Consider the following 15,534-nt stretch of genomic DNA (forward strand, 5'->3'; position numbering starts at 1 on the left):
CTAGGACCCTCCCAACATGAATGGGCAACTTTTTTCCAAGATGGATTCCAGCCCAGAGGCCTACAGGAGGCTTGGCATCATCTATTATGGGGTGGCACCCTATCCTTTTTGACCCCCAAGGAGGCTTTCTGCACATGTGTAGTTGGGCAGGTCTCCTTGACCTCAAGAATGAGAAACATGTGCTCTCTTTATCTTTTATCTGGGCAGGACTCAGCTCAGATAAAGTGTCCACTGGAGACAAAGTCCAGCTATTTACCCTGTTCCTGTTGTTGTTTCCATCTGAAAGTGTACACGGGAAGCTTTCTATACATGTCTAACCTGGAGCCCATCTATCTTCTCCCTCAACCTGAGAATAAATGTTATAAGAAACAGCTAAAAGAATTGTCCTGGGAAGCAGGAATTTAAGGAAAAATAATACTGCTATGTTCACTCTATAGCTTAAAGTATTTTCTAGTTTTAAAATTATGTGCCCCTACTATAGTGATAAAATACATTTTAAAATAAAACAGCAAAGGTTTGATTTGGGTTTTGCCTCTTTTCCAGAGGTTAGAGATTTTCAGGCGTAGTCTGATCTGGGGCCCATCTCCATTTTTCTTCTACTCAAAGTGACAACCATGTAAAGTATACAAGGCAAGAGCCTGAAAATATTTAGAACTGCCTATCCCTCATGAACAAAAGCCTTGGGTGTGGCTTGCAGAATTGTTTCAGAGAGCTCTGAAACAGGAAGTTATTTCATTTTGTCTCCAGCTTCTGAAGTCAGCTTCTGAAGTCAGATGTGAGTATATTTCTTAGAAGTGAGAGAGTGCTGGAGCTGGGTGAGTACTGTGGCTGTCTTTGGCGTAGGGGGGTGTGGATTTAGAATGTGAAAAGAAATGCAGAAATAAGACTGCAGGAAGAAAGACTGGAGTAATTTTACGGCCTAAGGACCAAACTGGCTCAGGAGAAATCTGTTTACATTAAGGTAGTATATACTGAATCAAGCCCTGATTTATACATTTGGTAAATTCTCTTTCCACAACCATTATATGATGCCTCTCTCTGCCGGGGCTACATGCCCTCTAGACTCCTCTGGGGACTGGCTCTGTTCCTCTTTCTTTGAACAATCTTCTTTCATTTCCACATCATCTTGGACATGCCTCCGTGGACACCCGCCAGCTTCCCTCCACGTCAGAGCTGTTCCATTTAAAGACTCACTACTAACTGGAAATGGCTTTCCTTGCTTGGTTGACGTTTCCGAGAGAAATCTGACAGGACCCACTCATCTTTTTGAGGGAAGCCATAAAAGCCATGGATCAGCTATGGGGTTTGGGGAGGGGATGCTGGCAAATGGTAGAATGTGGTGAAAACAAGGGCTGCATGCTAGCCGAGCAGAGGCTGAACTTGCAGGGGACAGTACTCCGAAATCCTACCCCTTGGTCTCTGTGGGCAGTTCGCTTTTTCAAGGATCCTGTGGGCAGAGATTCTCTCTAGATATTTCCTCACAGGAGGAGATGAAGAGAAACTAGGTGGTGGAACTGGAAGCTTTTTTTTTTTTTTTTTGCGGCATGCTGGTCTCTCACTGCTCCTGCATCGGCAGGCGGACTCTCAACCACTGCACCACAAGGGAAGCCCGGAACTTGAAGCTTTTTAAGTAGAAAAAGAGGAAATTGTTTGCTCTTCTTTGGTAAAAATATATTTAATTTCTTTACGCATATATACTCAGATAATACATAGTACTCCCTCAGTGTATCAAGTGAGCAGATACATGCCTTCCCCCCGTTTTCACTTGGTTACTCCTTCTCTTCTTCCTCTCGCCCCCCCACATTAACTTCCCCTCCATCCTCAGCCCCCCAAGGTAGCTCATGTAACTGCCATGTTTTTCTTCTCATATAGTTAGTTTTCTTCTCAATGGTTAGTTTGATGTGTCGACCTGGGTGGGTTATAGTACCCAGTAATTTAATCAAACACTCGTCTAGGTGTTGCTGTGAAGGGGTTTTGTAGATAATGTTGACATCTACAGTCAGTTGACTTTAGGTAAAGGAGATTACCCTCAGTAATGTGGGTGTGCCTCATCCAACCTTGAAGGACTTAAGAGCAAAAACTGAGGTCCCTTGAGAACAGAAACATCAAAATTCTGCCCGGGTTACCAGACTGGCACCCTGCTCTACAGGTTTCAGACTTGTCAGCCCCGCAGTCGCATGAGCCAATACCTTAAAATAAAAATCCGAAGAACCCTGGTTGATATAATACTTACTCACTTAATCATATAAATATTAACATACTGATAGAGACATACAGGTTTTTGCTATCTTTTGATTTGCAAAAATGAGATCATATTGTAAATGTGTTTCTTCATCTTGCTTTTTCTCATCAACATTTAAAAGGCTGCCTAACACTCCTTGGTCCTTATGAGTGCATATGAAACACGAAATGGTTCATTGAGTCATTCTCCTACTAATTGAAAATCACTCTGTTTTCTTTTTTTTCCCACTATGAGTGATGCTACAACAAATATCCTTGTGTGTGCCTATGTGTATAGACGGATGTATAAAGACTGACAGCCCCACCCCTAGCCAGGGACCCAAGGCCTGTGCCCATGTGTGGGTAAAATGAGGGGGTGGAGGTGAGAGGGGGAGATTTTCTGAGACACCTTGACACAGGGGCCCAATGCGCTGTGAATCTGAAACCTGTGGGTGAAGTCTTAATGTGAGCTAAGTTTAGATGGGGAGGATAGAGATGCAGTGGTTGACGGGATTAAGGTGAAAGTCTGGGGACTTCCCTGGCAGTCCAGTGGTTAGGACTCCGCACTCTCACTGCTGAGGGCCCGGGTTCAACCCCTGGTTGGGGGGAACTAAGATCCTACAAGCAGTGTGGCACTACCAAAAAAAAAGATGAAAGTTTGAATGAAAATTGGGATTTTCAAACAGATTTTATGTGAAATGGTAATGGCTCCTTTACCTGAATGCATTATTGGGATGGATATTATGTCCTACTAGGCATTGCTTCTCCTAATTAAGTTTGTAAAACAGAGGCATGTAAGTTTGTCCTCGGGCCGGTCTTGATTGAACATGATGAATGGGAACCTGAGGACTGCTGAGCCCCCACAGTGGTTGATTTAAAACAATATAGAATACCTGGTTGGCAAAAGGAGATTACCACTTTAATCAATGACATGCTAGAAGCTGGCGGGCTGGTACCAATGAATGCTCTGCACAGTAGCCCTGTGTGGCACAGGGAAAAGGTAGATGGCGCCTGAAGATTCACAGCAGACCAGTGAGGCTTAACTAAGGCTGTGTTGCCCACAGCCCCAGCTTCACCCTCAAAAAATACAACAGGCTCAAGAAGACTGGGGCTCTGATTAATCTCTAGAATGCTTTCTTCTCTGTTTCAAACTCAAAAAGAGCTAACTGTAGTCATGAGAGAAGGACTCCAGTTTGTGTTCACTGTCCTGTCACAAGATTACCTGAACTCACCAGTTTACTGTCATAATTTGGTCAGAAGGGATTTGGCCTTGTTGCAGGTCCTGAGTGTAAGATTATAGCATACTGATGACATGACGACAATATTGGAAACTGCAGAGCAAGCTAGGACTGACTTGAATGCAGTGATGGATCACATGACCAACTGAAGCTGGTTAATAAGTCTAGCAAAGATCCAAGAGCCTGCCTGGAACGTGAACTTCTCAGGACTGTCATGGTCCAGAGCCATTCAAGGTATTCCATAGGAGACTAAAAATAAAGTGCTGTCACCACTCACCCTTAGGACCCAACAAAACCTCCAGCCTTTGGTTAGCTTATTTGGATTCTGGAGAATGCATATTCTACATCTGGAAATACACTAGCTCCTATCTGTAAGAATACCCATATCTAGTTGAGGATCTGAACAAAAGCAGGATGTATCTGAATTACAAAATGCGATGGCTCTTTCACCACCTTTGGGGCCTTGGGATCCCCACTCAAATATGATTTTGGAAGTGTCTGCCTCTCCCACTCACGCAGACCAGAGCCGATGGCATAAGCCCATGAGCACCTACCAGTGGCAACCATTGGGATTTTGGACCAGAAAATTTCCAAATTCTGCCTCCCGCCCCTTACACATTATTTGAGAAACAATTACTAGTGAGCTATTGGACATTGATTTGGACTGCCTTAATAACTGTAGGTCATCAAAAATCATGAAATCTGAAGTGTCCACAGTGTCCTGGTGATGTCAGAGAAACACTCTTACAAGGAAGGCAGTGCTCAGAGGAGTTCCATTAAAAATGGAAATGGTTTACACAGGAGCATGCTACCAGGGGAACGCAGGGTGGTACTCACCATACCCACAGCAGGTAGCTTCTTTTCCCCATGACTGACTTTGGAACCACTTGAAGAACTGCTGGGACTTACTGCCTCATGGCCAGTGGTGCTATGAACGTCTCTCAATTGACCAACAAAGAGCTGGCTGGTTTACAGATGACAGTTGCAAGATGAATAAACAGTATCCTGTCTGGAAAGACTGATTAAAGAAAGCAAGAATAAGTCAGCTCAACGGGCTGAATTGCAGGCTATTCTCCTAGCAGCGATGGAAGAATTGAACAATGGGAAAAGCTCCTACGTTTGGGTTTTCACTGACTCATGTGCAGTAGCTAATGGCTTGGTCGTATGTTCAGGTGATTGGACAATGGAAAACTGGACTATTAAAAGGATGCTCATGGGCTTCCCTGGTGGCGCAGTGGTTGAGGGTCCGCCTGCCGATGCAGGGGACACGGGTTCGTGCCCCGGTCCGGGAGGATCCCACATGCCGTGGAGCGGCTGGGCCCGTGAGCCATGGCCGCTGAGCCTGCGCGTCCGGAGCCTGTGCTCCGCAACGGGAGAGGCCACAACAGTGAGAGGCCCGCGTACGGCAAAAGAAAAAAAAAAAAGCTGCTGGGTTTGCATGTGTGGCAGGTCACTGTGAACCACAGTTGCTCCACTGTCTTTGGTAGCCTTGCTTCTCTTCCTTATTCGTGGCCACCTGTGTCAGCTTTGCAATCTGAATGGAATGAGACTGAAGCAGGACCTTCGGATGGCGCCCCAGAAGGCTGGGGCGGCTGGTCGCTCACCCTGCTCTTCCTTTCCTGGCAAGGGGACCTCTTTCTACTGCTGGTGCTGAGCACTGCCAGCCCAGGGATGGGCTGATGAAAGCAAAATTAAGCTGTCTTCCTTCTCTCTGTGTGCACTTATTCTTGGGTTTGTTGTTCTGCTCTATTGCTGAAGTTTCTTAAGTTGACGTAAGTGGGCTCCAGAGCCCTCTGTTTTTGTTCATGGATAGCCGTGTCGTTGTGGCCCTTCTTAGGGGTGGGGCAGAGCCTGGGGTTTGCTATGCCGCCATCTTGGTGACATCATTCTAAGGGGCACATTAAGTAGGACATGTCAATGCCCATCAGAAAAACTCCCTTCTTGGGACTTCCCTGGTGGCGCAGTGGTTAAGAATCCGCCTGCCAATACAGGGGACACGGGTTCGAGCCCTGGTCCGGGAAGATCCCACATGCCGCAGAGCAACTAAGCCCGTGCGCCACAACTACTGATCCTACGCTCTAGAGCCCGAGAGCCACAACTACTGAAGCCCGCGCACCTACAGCCCGTGTTCCACAACAAGAGAAGCCACCGCAATGAGAAGCCTGCGCACCGCAACGAAGAGTAGCCCCGGCTCGCCGCAACTAGAGAAAGCCCGCGCGCAGCAACAAAGACCCAGTGCAGCCAGAAATAAATAATAAATAAATTTAAAAAAAAGAAAATGAGAAAAGGAAAACTCCCTTTTCGGGTATTCCCTGGCGGTCCAGTGGTGAGGACTGTGTGCTTCCACGGCAGCCCTGCAGGGGGCACGGGTTCAATCCCTGGTTGGGGAACTAAGATCCTGCATGCTGCATGGCATAGCCAAAAAAGAAAAAAGAAAAAGAAAAATTCCCTTCTAGGTTTGGAAGGTGATTGGATCCACCAAGTGGACCCTTTGGACACCTGGGTCCATGAAATGAGTGGATGGACGTGAGGTGTACTGCAGCAATGCAGAGAAGGACTAAAGTCAGACGCCTTCTGAGGCACAGAACAATAACCAGAACTGTTCTGTCTGTCAACAAGAGAGACAGAGAGTGCAGATGACTATGAGGGAAATTCCCTGGGGGAAGGCCTTGCACATAGCTGGCAAGTGGACTACACCCCCGGGGACTATGAATGGGTCGTAACAGTGATAGACGCTCACTCTGGAATGGGCTTCGCATAGGCAATGGTAGACACAAATGCTCAAAATACTATTAAAGGATTGGAACAGAAGATCCTTACCCATTTGGGCTGCCAAGTTACATTTCTTCAGACCAAGGGATGTCCTCTCCAGCCCATAATATCCAACAGTGTCCATTATCAAATGGACAAATCGCATTGCATATCCTCATTAGAGTAATGGTTTAATAGAGGAGCAGAACAGACAGTTGAAACATTGGTTGTCTTAAACCGGGGGTGGCAGGGGGGAGAGAAAGGCATGCAGCACAGGCTTACATGCCTCCCCGAGTGTGTGCTCACACTCCACAAGAGGGGGCCTCAGTAGCTTCCTCTGCCGGGGTGGGGGGCCGGTGTGGAGGAGAGGGGGTGAGGGAGGATGCTGGTGCGACTCTGTAACTTTCTTTTTTCCTACTCGATGCAGTCACCCCAGGACTAGGGATGCAACTGCAGGTGCTGGAAGCAGGGATGAGTCTTTTTTCTTTTCTTAATATTTATTTATTTGGCTGCACGGGTCTTAGTTGCAGCACGCGGGTCTTCAGTTGCCGGGTTCGGGATCTTTTAGTTGTGGCGTGTGGGATCTAGTTCCCTGACAAGGATCGAACCTGGGGCCCCTGTATTGGGAGCACAGAGTCTTAACCACTGGACCACCAGGGAAGTCCCAGCAGGGATGATTCTTGAGCAAGTAACTATCTCTTTCAACCTTTGGATCAGAATTCCTACAGTCCTGATAGGATGAATTGTACCTTCACCCTGTCTGGAAAAGTTGGGGTGACAGTGAATGTACTGTTCTTCACCTGGGTAACCCCCTACTCTATACGAATGGGGGGGACCAAGGGGGAGACACTGGCTAGACTAGTATTGCTGCCAGCAACCTGGACCAGCACACAGGCCGAAATGAATGTCCCTTCCAAAGGTGAAAAAGTCTGGGTAAAAATAAATGACAAATGGAGAGAAGGAGAGATAATAGCTGAGAGGAAAGGAATGAATAAGCGGGGCATGCAATGAGGGAAATCCAACTTTATATTATTGATAATACCTCAAAAGAGGCTCAGAACGAGAGGTTCATATTATCTTTTAGGACAATTGTACCTGACACCTGGGAGGGTAAAGCGATGTTTGCCAAGACCAGCCCAGGTTTGGGAACCTGAAAAGGTCTAGTGGCAGCCTGTAAACTTGAGGCATCACTCTGGGAGTCATGCTAGACGGATGGTTAATGACTAAATGGACTCTAGTTAATGACTAAGAGGATGTTACTAGACTCCGTTTAGCCATTAACAATAAGTCCAGTTTTGACTCTAGTTTTGTTTTGTTTTGTTTTGTTTTTTGCGGTACGTGGTCCTCTCACTGCTGTGGCCTCTCCCGTTGCAGAGCACAGGCTCCGGATGCGCAGGCTCAGCGGCCATGGCTCACGGGCCCAGCCGCTCTGCGGCATGTGGGATCCTCCTGGACCGGGGCACGAACCCGCGTCCCCTGCATCAGCAGGTAGACTCTCAACCACTGCGCCACCAGGGAAGTCCTGACTCTAGTTTTTTGACTCCTATTTTTCAGGCTCTATTTACTACAAGGAATGTGAGAGTGAATTCTGGGAGCACCTTTTCCTTCTGGGACTTCAGAACATGAGGTGTATGGCTCCTAGTGGACTGATGTCTGTGTAACCATGAACCTTGATGATTGAATACTTGGAAAGGTCCCTAGTTACAGTGGACAAAATACAATGGCAGCATGTCCAACATGCCACTGCTATGCATGAACGCACATCACCCCTTTTTTGTGGATGGAAAATTATTATGCAGAAAAGAGGAAAACAATAGGTGTCGGATGAGATTATAGCATAAGCATCATTGGTGGATCCAAGCGCCCCTGCGGTACAGCCCCGCTCTGAGACCGAGGAGGCTGTGGGAGGCTTTGTGGCACACTCAAACTAGATTACATCTACTTGTGACTACCACTCGTCTACCCCTATTATGGGGAACCCAACATTGTGGGGTGCAAAATAGGTATCCCAACTGCACCCATGCTGCAGCACACGATGCAACAACATGCGTGGTAGATTATACAACACTGGCCCACAAGACAGAAAAAGACCGTAGGGGAGAGAGGTGCTGGCCCAGGTAGTCTGGGACAAGCAAAGTTGGCTTTAATGAGGAGTGACATTAAGAGGGAAAAGACTGATTAACTAGAATAGACGGATTAGAGGGAGTTCTCTTCCTGGAAGAAGGAAAATGTTGAGTCAGCCTGGAAAGAAACGGAGGCTTTAGCAAAGTGAGTCAGGCAGACTCAGCAAATAATGCTGGATAATGCTAGAACCCAGCTTTGGGAAAGGTTCTGGGCCACCACGCAACGGAGCCTCTTGAGAATTTTAAATACCAGTGGAGGCTGAAGCAGCCACGGGTCTTGTCCCTCAATCCTAGCTGCAGCCGGCTGCTCACGGGGCGCACACCTCTGGGAATCTCGTGGTTCTCCAAATTTATGGAAGTTTTCTGGGGGCACTTGTAACTTACACTAATGTACTGTGACTGCTCTCACCCCGGAATAGGTCAAAATCATATCGGGACTTCCCTGATGGTCCAGTGGTTAAGACTCTGCACTCCCAACGCAGGGGGCCCGGGTTCGATCCCTGGTCGGGGAACTAGATCCTGCATGCCGCAACTTAAGGTCCCGTACACGGCAATGAAGATCCCGCATGCCGCAACGAAAGACCTGGAGCAGCCAAATAAATAACTATTTAAAAATAAATAAATAAATAAAATCAAAACCATATCATGTCTGCTCGAGCCCTTCTCTGGCTTGCCTCATAGTAGAAGCCAAGGTATCCCAAGTGCCTGCTGATCTGGCCCTGCTGCTTCTCCTCCTGACCTTCCTCTTCTCCTCATCCCTCCCTTTCTCTCCTCACTCCTTTGGTTCCATGTTGCCATGTGCTGCTATTTGCCTGTGCCAAACACAATCCCACCTCAGGACCTTTGCATGTGCTGCCATCTCTGCTGGATTGCTTTTTCTCCAGAAATCTTCAGGGCTCGCTTCTCCTCCCCATTCAACTCTTTGCTCAACAGTCACCTTGATTGAGAAACCCCTCTGACCGCTCAGTTTAAATGGCACGTACCCCCGCCCCATTGACCCTCACACTGTCTATCCCTCCACCCTGCTTGGATTTTCTCCGTAGCACCTGAAGTATTATACATGTGTTTGTTTATGTGCATATTAGCTCTGTGAGTACAGGGGCTCTGTCTTAATTTCTGAAGTATCCCCAGAACAAAGAACAGGCAGTATCCCCAGCATCTTGGCACACACTGGGCGCTCAACCAATACTGGCTGAATGAATAAGAAATAGCAGATAAAACTAAAGTTTTAATGACTATACTGTACCACTGAACTATTTGCATTTTACCTGAGGCTTAAAAAGAGACACACTTTCATCTGAAGAAATGGATGGTGAACACTCACAGAATCTTCCTTGTAAGTGAGGGAAATGTTTTTGGTGGAGAGGCCTTTCACATACCCTCATGTTACAGCAGGTCAGAGAAATTCTGCTCTTGCCACCTGCCAGCTGGGCTGTGTGTGGGGGTCAGGGATGGAACCCCGGATCTAACAGCCCTGTCTGATAGAATCTTCTATGCTGATGGAAATGTTTTATACTTGTACTTTCCAACAGGAAAGCACAAGCCACGAGAGTGTGGCTACTGAGCACTTGATATGCAGCTAGTCTGACCGAGAAACTGAATTGTCAATCTATTTAATTTCAACAACTCAGGGGCTGAGTCCAGACGACCAGGGTCCTCTGAAAAAGAGAGCCAGAGAGCTCCCTGCAGGCTTCGTGACAGACCCTGCCCCCAGCCCCACCCCGATGATATGGACCAGCCCAATTACGTTTCCCCTGTAGCTTCCACCAAGGTTTAAAAGGACCTGAGACAATGTGATTCCCTAGCTAACTAGTTCTATAAGGCCCAGCCCAGATCAATTTCTATTCCCCAAGAGTCCCAGGACCCCGTGAGATACATCCTCTCTCTCTTGTCAAGAAGAGGAAACTGACTCACAGTATGACTGTCACAAGCCAAGGCCTCAGAATAATTTGCAGACTAGGTGAGGCTGGGCTTAGCTACATACCAACCCTCACCCACTCAGCAGGTGGGTGGGTCTGTGACATAAATACAAACCTGTTAGAACCTGGGCGTGATTATAATAGCTTTGATGGTATGCCAGATACTGTTCCAAGTGGTTTACATGATGGAGTAGATGCTAGCATTACTCCATTTCACAAGAAACTCATGTATAGACAGGTCAAGTTTGCCAAGATGACGCACCTTGTGTGAAATGATCAATGTTTTAAGCTGCTACATGTTGGAGAGCTTTGTTATACAGCAAGAGCTGACTGATGTTGGAGCTTTTCTGGGGGGACTCTGCTATCCCGGCTACAGCAGGATAGCACATTGGCCAAAGATGGCACAACAGGTAAACGGTAAAGTGAGGATTCAAACCTGGGAGTCTGATGGCAGAGCCACTAACCATGGCTGTATCAGCTGAGGTTCTTGGTGGCCAGCAACAGAAAACAATGCTCGCTAACACGTCTTTCAAGTTTTTGTAGAAAAGGTGATAGCACGGCCTGCGCCTTTTCCCCATTCTCTTTGAGATCCTGACCTTCTTCAAAGCCTGGGCCTCTAAGGTGACTGCTTATCTTTATTGTCCTTTCCTACCTGCTCTTTGTTTAAATTAATTAATTAATCAATCAATTAATTAATTAATTTAAAAAACATCTTTATTGGAGTATAATTGCTTTACAATGGTGTGTTAGTTTCTGCTTCATAACAAAGTGAATCAGTTATACATATACATATGTTCCCATATCTCTTCCCTCTTGCCTCTCCCTCCCTCCCACCCTCCCTATCCCACCCCTCTAGGTGGTCACAAAGCACCGAGCTGATCTCCCTGTGCCATGTGGCTGCTTCCTACTAGCTATCTATTTTACGTTTGGTAGTGTATATATGGCCATGCCACTCTCTCACTTTGTCACAGCTTACCCTTCCCGCTCCCCATATCTTCAAGTCCATGCTCTAGTAGGTCTGTGGCTTTATTCCCGTCTTACACCTAGGTTCTTATGACCTTTTTTTTTTTCTTAGATCCATATATATGTGTTAGCATACGGTATTTGTTTTTCTCTTTCTGACTTACTTCACTCTGTATGACAGACTCTAGGTCCATCCACCTCACTACAAATAACTCAATTTCGTTTCTTTTTATGGCTGAGTAATATTCCATTGTATGTATGTGCCACATCTTCTTTATCCATTCATCTGTTGATGGACACTTAGGTTGCTTCCATCTCCTGGCTATTGTAAATAGAGCTGCAATGAACATTTTGGTACATGACTCTTTTTGAATTATGGTTTTCTCAGGGTATATGCCCAGTAGTGGGATTGCTGGGTCATTTGGTAATTCTATTTGCAGTTTTTTAAGGAACCTCCATACTGTCCTCCATAGTGGCTGTATCTATTTACATTCTCCCCAGCAGTGCAAGAGTGTTCCCTTTTCTCCACACCATCTCCAACATTTACTGTTTCTAGATTTTTTGATGATGGCCATTCTGACCGGTGTGAGATGATATCTCATTGTAGTTTTGATTTGCATTTCTCTAATGATTAGTGATGTTGAGCATCCTTTCATGTGTTTGTTGGCAATGTGTATATCTTCTTTGGAGAAATGTCTATTTAAGTCTTCGGCCCATTTTTGGACTGGGTTGTTTGTTTTTTTGTTATTGAGCTGCATGAGCTGCTTGTAAATTTTGGAGATTAATCCTTTGTCAGTTGCTTCATTTGCAAATATTTTCTCCCAATCTGAGGGTTGTCTTTTGGTCTTGTTTATGGTTTCCTTTGCTGTGCAAAAGCTTTGAAGTTTTATTAGGTCCCATTTGTTTATTTTTGTTTCTATTTCCATTTCTCTAGGAGGTGGGTCAAAAAGGATCTTGCTGTGATTTATGTCATAGAGTGTTCTGCCTATGTTTTCCTCTAAGAGTTTGATAGTTTCTGGCCTTACATTTAGGTCTTTAATCCATTTTGAGTTTATTTTTGTGTATGGTGTTAGGGAGAGTTCTAATCTCATACTTTTACATGTACCTGTCCAGTTTTCCCAGCACCACTTATTGAAGAGACTGTCTTTTCTCCATTGTATATCCTTGCCTCCTTAGTCGTAGATTAGTTGACCATAGGTGCGTGAGTTTACCTCTGGGCTTTCTGTCCTATTCCATTGATCTATATTTCTGTTTTTGTGCCAGTACCATACTGTCTTGATTACTGTAGCTTTGTAGTATGGGGTTTATTCCAGGAAAGCAAGGATTCTTCAATATATGCAAATCAATCAATGTGATACACCATATTAACAAAGTGAAGGAGAAAAACCATATGATCATCTCAACAGATGCAGAGAAAGCTTTCGACAAAATTCAACACCCATTTATGATAAAAACCCTGCAGAAAGTAGGCATAGAGGGAACTTTCCTCAACATAATAAAGGCCATATATGACAAACCCACAGCCGACATCGTCCTCAATGGTGAAAGACTGAAACCGTTTCCTCTAAGATCAGGAACAAGACAAGTTTGCCCACTCTCACCACTATTATTCAACATAGTTTTGGAAGTTTTAGCCACAGCAATCAGAGAAGAAAAAGAAATAAAAGGAATCCAAATCGGAAAAGAAGAAGTAAAGTTGTCACTGTTTGCAGATGACATGATACTATACATAGAGAATCCTACAGATGCTTCCTACCTGCTCTTGCTGCAAGTTCCTGGTAGAACTTCCAGCCAAAGTTCGCACACCAATTCCTTTTGTTGAGAAAACACCCTCAGTGTCTGGGGAGTAATTGTTCCCAGCAAGCGTAAGGCAACTCTTTTTTCCCACCACCTACCTCACTCTTGTTGGCCCATGTCTCAAGATTACCTGTTCAGATTTGGGGCAAAACAGGGGGTAAAGGGGACATTGTTTTCACATCCTACAATTTCTATACCCCATTCTCTCAAGGAAGAGGGTCAGATGTTTATCTGTTTGCTTTTTTTTATATTAAAAAAAATAGATGTAGAACCTGAGCTATGGGCCTTCAAATCACTAGTAAGCAGAGGTCGTTTTTTTCAATTGAAATATCAATACATTTGGCACATAACGTTGTGTAAGTTTAAGGTGCACAATATGGTGATTTGATACATTTATGTATTGCAATATGATTGCCATTGGAGCTCTGGCTAGCACCTCTGTCTCATCACATAATGATTCAACGTATGAATTTGGGTGGAACACAGTTTCATCCAAAACAGTCTTTCTCCAAGAGATGATGAAACTAAGACTGAGAGAGGGCATACCCCTTGCCCAAGTTCACAGTGAAGATGTAAAAGAACAAGGATTTGAAGCCACATGTGTTTGTCCTCAAAACCTACACTCTTAGCCAGCACAGCACACTGCCTCAGGTGTCAGGACAGAGAGGGCAGGACTGGCACACACTGCCTGCTGCCCTGGTCCCGCGGAAAAGTGGGGTGCTGTCCTACCTAGTAGCTTGTGCCGGGAGGATGCTCTCTCTGTGTGTTCTTAATGACGCCAGTGGTAAGCGTGGATTACTGTTCACCTGTGGACACGTGTCAAGAAGAGAAGGCAGCAGGGCCATCGCAGGGCAAGCCTGGCCAAGGCAGGCACAGAACCCAAGCTGTCCAGTGTTTATTAATCCACCAGGCGCTTACCAGCAAGTCTCTTGGTTTATCAGAAGGGCGGAACGTTTGTCTAAGTTAATATTTCTATCCAACCTTTCTAGACCCAAAGTTTCTTGTGGGGACATCCCCAGCTACTGGGTTTCCCACTGCAGCCGTCTGTCCAGGCTCGCCCCTTTGGATGCTACTTACCCAAGCCCCTCTACTTTGTTCGTTCACCTGGGTTGTATTGGAGACATTTCCTAAGGAGAGGCTCTGGACTCACACTGTGCTCTTGTGAAAAGAGCAAATGAGTGAATAAATAAAGGAATGAATGATTTTAGAAATCAGACAAACATGTCTCCCTTCAGCTTTTGAAGGACTCCAGAAAGTAATTCAAAGAGACCACAGGACATGAGCTCTGATTTCCTAAGCTAATCATTTCCAACGTGATGCTGAGTACAGAAGAGCAGTAAGGAGAGTGGACACCGTCTTCGATCCGCGCGGGTTTGAATTGCATCCCCACTGCTGCCACCACCATGTGACCTCAGCAAGTCACTTAACATCTCTGTGAGTCAGTTTCCTCTTCTGCAAAGTAAGTAACAGGAAAGCATCTAATTCACAACAGTGCTGTAAAGATGAAGTGAGTCACACCTATAAAGCACTCAGACTAGGGCCCAGCCCATGGCAAGATCTATGTGTTACCTGCCACTGTACCGTTTTTATTTTTACAATGAGTGCTTCAGGTAGAGTTGCTTGTGAACCATACTCACCATGTGGCTCTCCTGAAATGCCTCTGACATGGGCTTTAGCACAGGAGTAGTAGGTGCCCAATAATGCCATGACAATAATGTCAATAATCACAACCATAGTGACAGCTGTGTGGCAGGCACTGTGTACCATGCATTGCACATGCATTCTCTGAAACCTCCAGCAGCCTTGCACAATAGTCATTTAATCCCTGTTTCTCAGAAGAAAGGATGGAAGCTCAGAGGGGAAAGAATGTCTTGCCTAAGGCTACATCATCAGAAGGTAGAGTTGGAATTCTCACCAGAATTGTCTGAAAGATCATACAATTTTACTGCTTTAGGCTAACTTCTCATTTAAAATCATTTAAATTAGAGATGAAGATAATAATTGTATTCATCTCTTTCCCAGCATCCACTATGTGCAGGACACGGTAGAGGCTTTCCATGCAATTATTCAATTCTTACAAGGACCCTCTGAAGGAGTAAAGATTATTGTTCACACTTTACAGAGTGTGATGGTTGATTTCAGAGGTCAGCATGGCTAGGCTCTGGTGCCCAATTACTTGATCAAACCCAGTTTGGATGTTGCTGTGAAAGGATTTATAGATGGGATTGATTACTGACATAATTAAATCAATTGACTTTGCTTAATGGAAATTATCCTTCATACTGTGGATGGGCTGCGTCCAGTCAGTTGAAGGCCTCAAGAGTAAAGACTGAGGTTTCTACCGGTTTGCAGGGTAGAAATAGAGACATAGATGTAGAGAACAAACATAGGGACACCAAGGGGGGAAAGTGGCAAGGGTGGGGGCGGGTGGTGGGATGAACTGGGAGATTGGGATTGACATATATACACTAATATGTATAAAATGGATAACTAATAAGAACCTGCTGAAAAAAAGAATTTTTT

The 15,534-nt window shown here is 45.5% G+C and overlaps 1 protein-coding gene across 2 annotated transcripts in view; it reads left to right on the plus strand.

The window, feature by feature from the left end:
- Positions 1-709: 709 nt before the first annotated feature.
- Positions 710-15,534, plus strand: part of GCNT2 (glucosaminyl (N-acetyl) transferase 2 (I blood group)) — a 126,638-nt gene continuing 111,813 nt past the window's right edge. Inside the window, exon 1 of one of the 2 annotated variants that reach the window (XM_060110020.1) lies at positions 710-775. The gene's annotated coding sequence lies outside the window, so the exon portion shown is untranslated. Of the gene's footprint in view, positions 816-15,534 lie in introns of both variants that reach the window. The other variant, XM_060110021.1, reaches the window with a different exon arrangement.

Source organism: Mesoplodon densirostris, chromosome 10, assembly GCF_025265405.1.
Source record: "Mesoplodon densirostris isolate mMesDen1 chromosome 10, mMesDen1 primary haplotype, whole genome shotgun sequence".
Taxonomy (NCBI): Eukaryota; Metazoa; Chordata; class Mammalia; order Artiodactyla; family Ziphiidae; genus Mesoplodon; species Mesoplodon densirostris.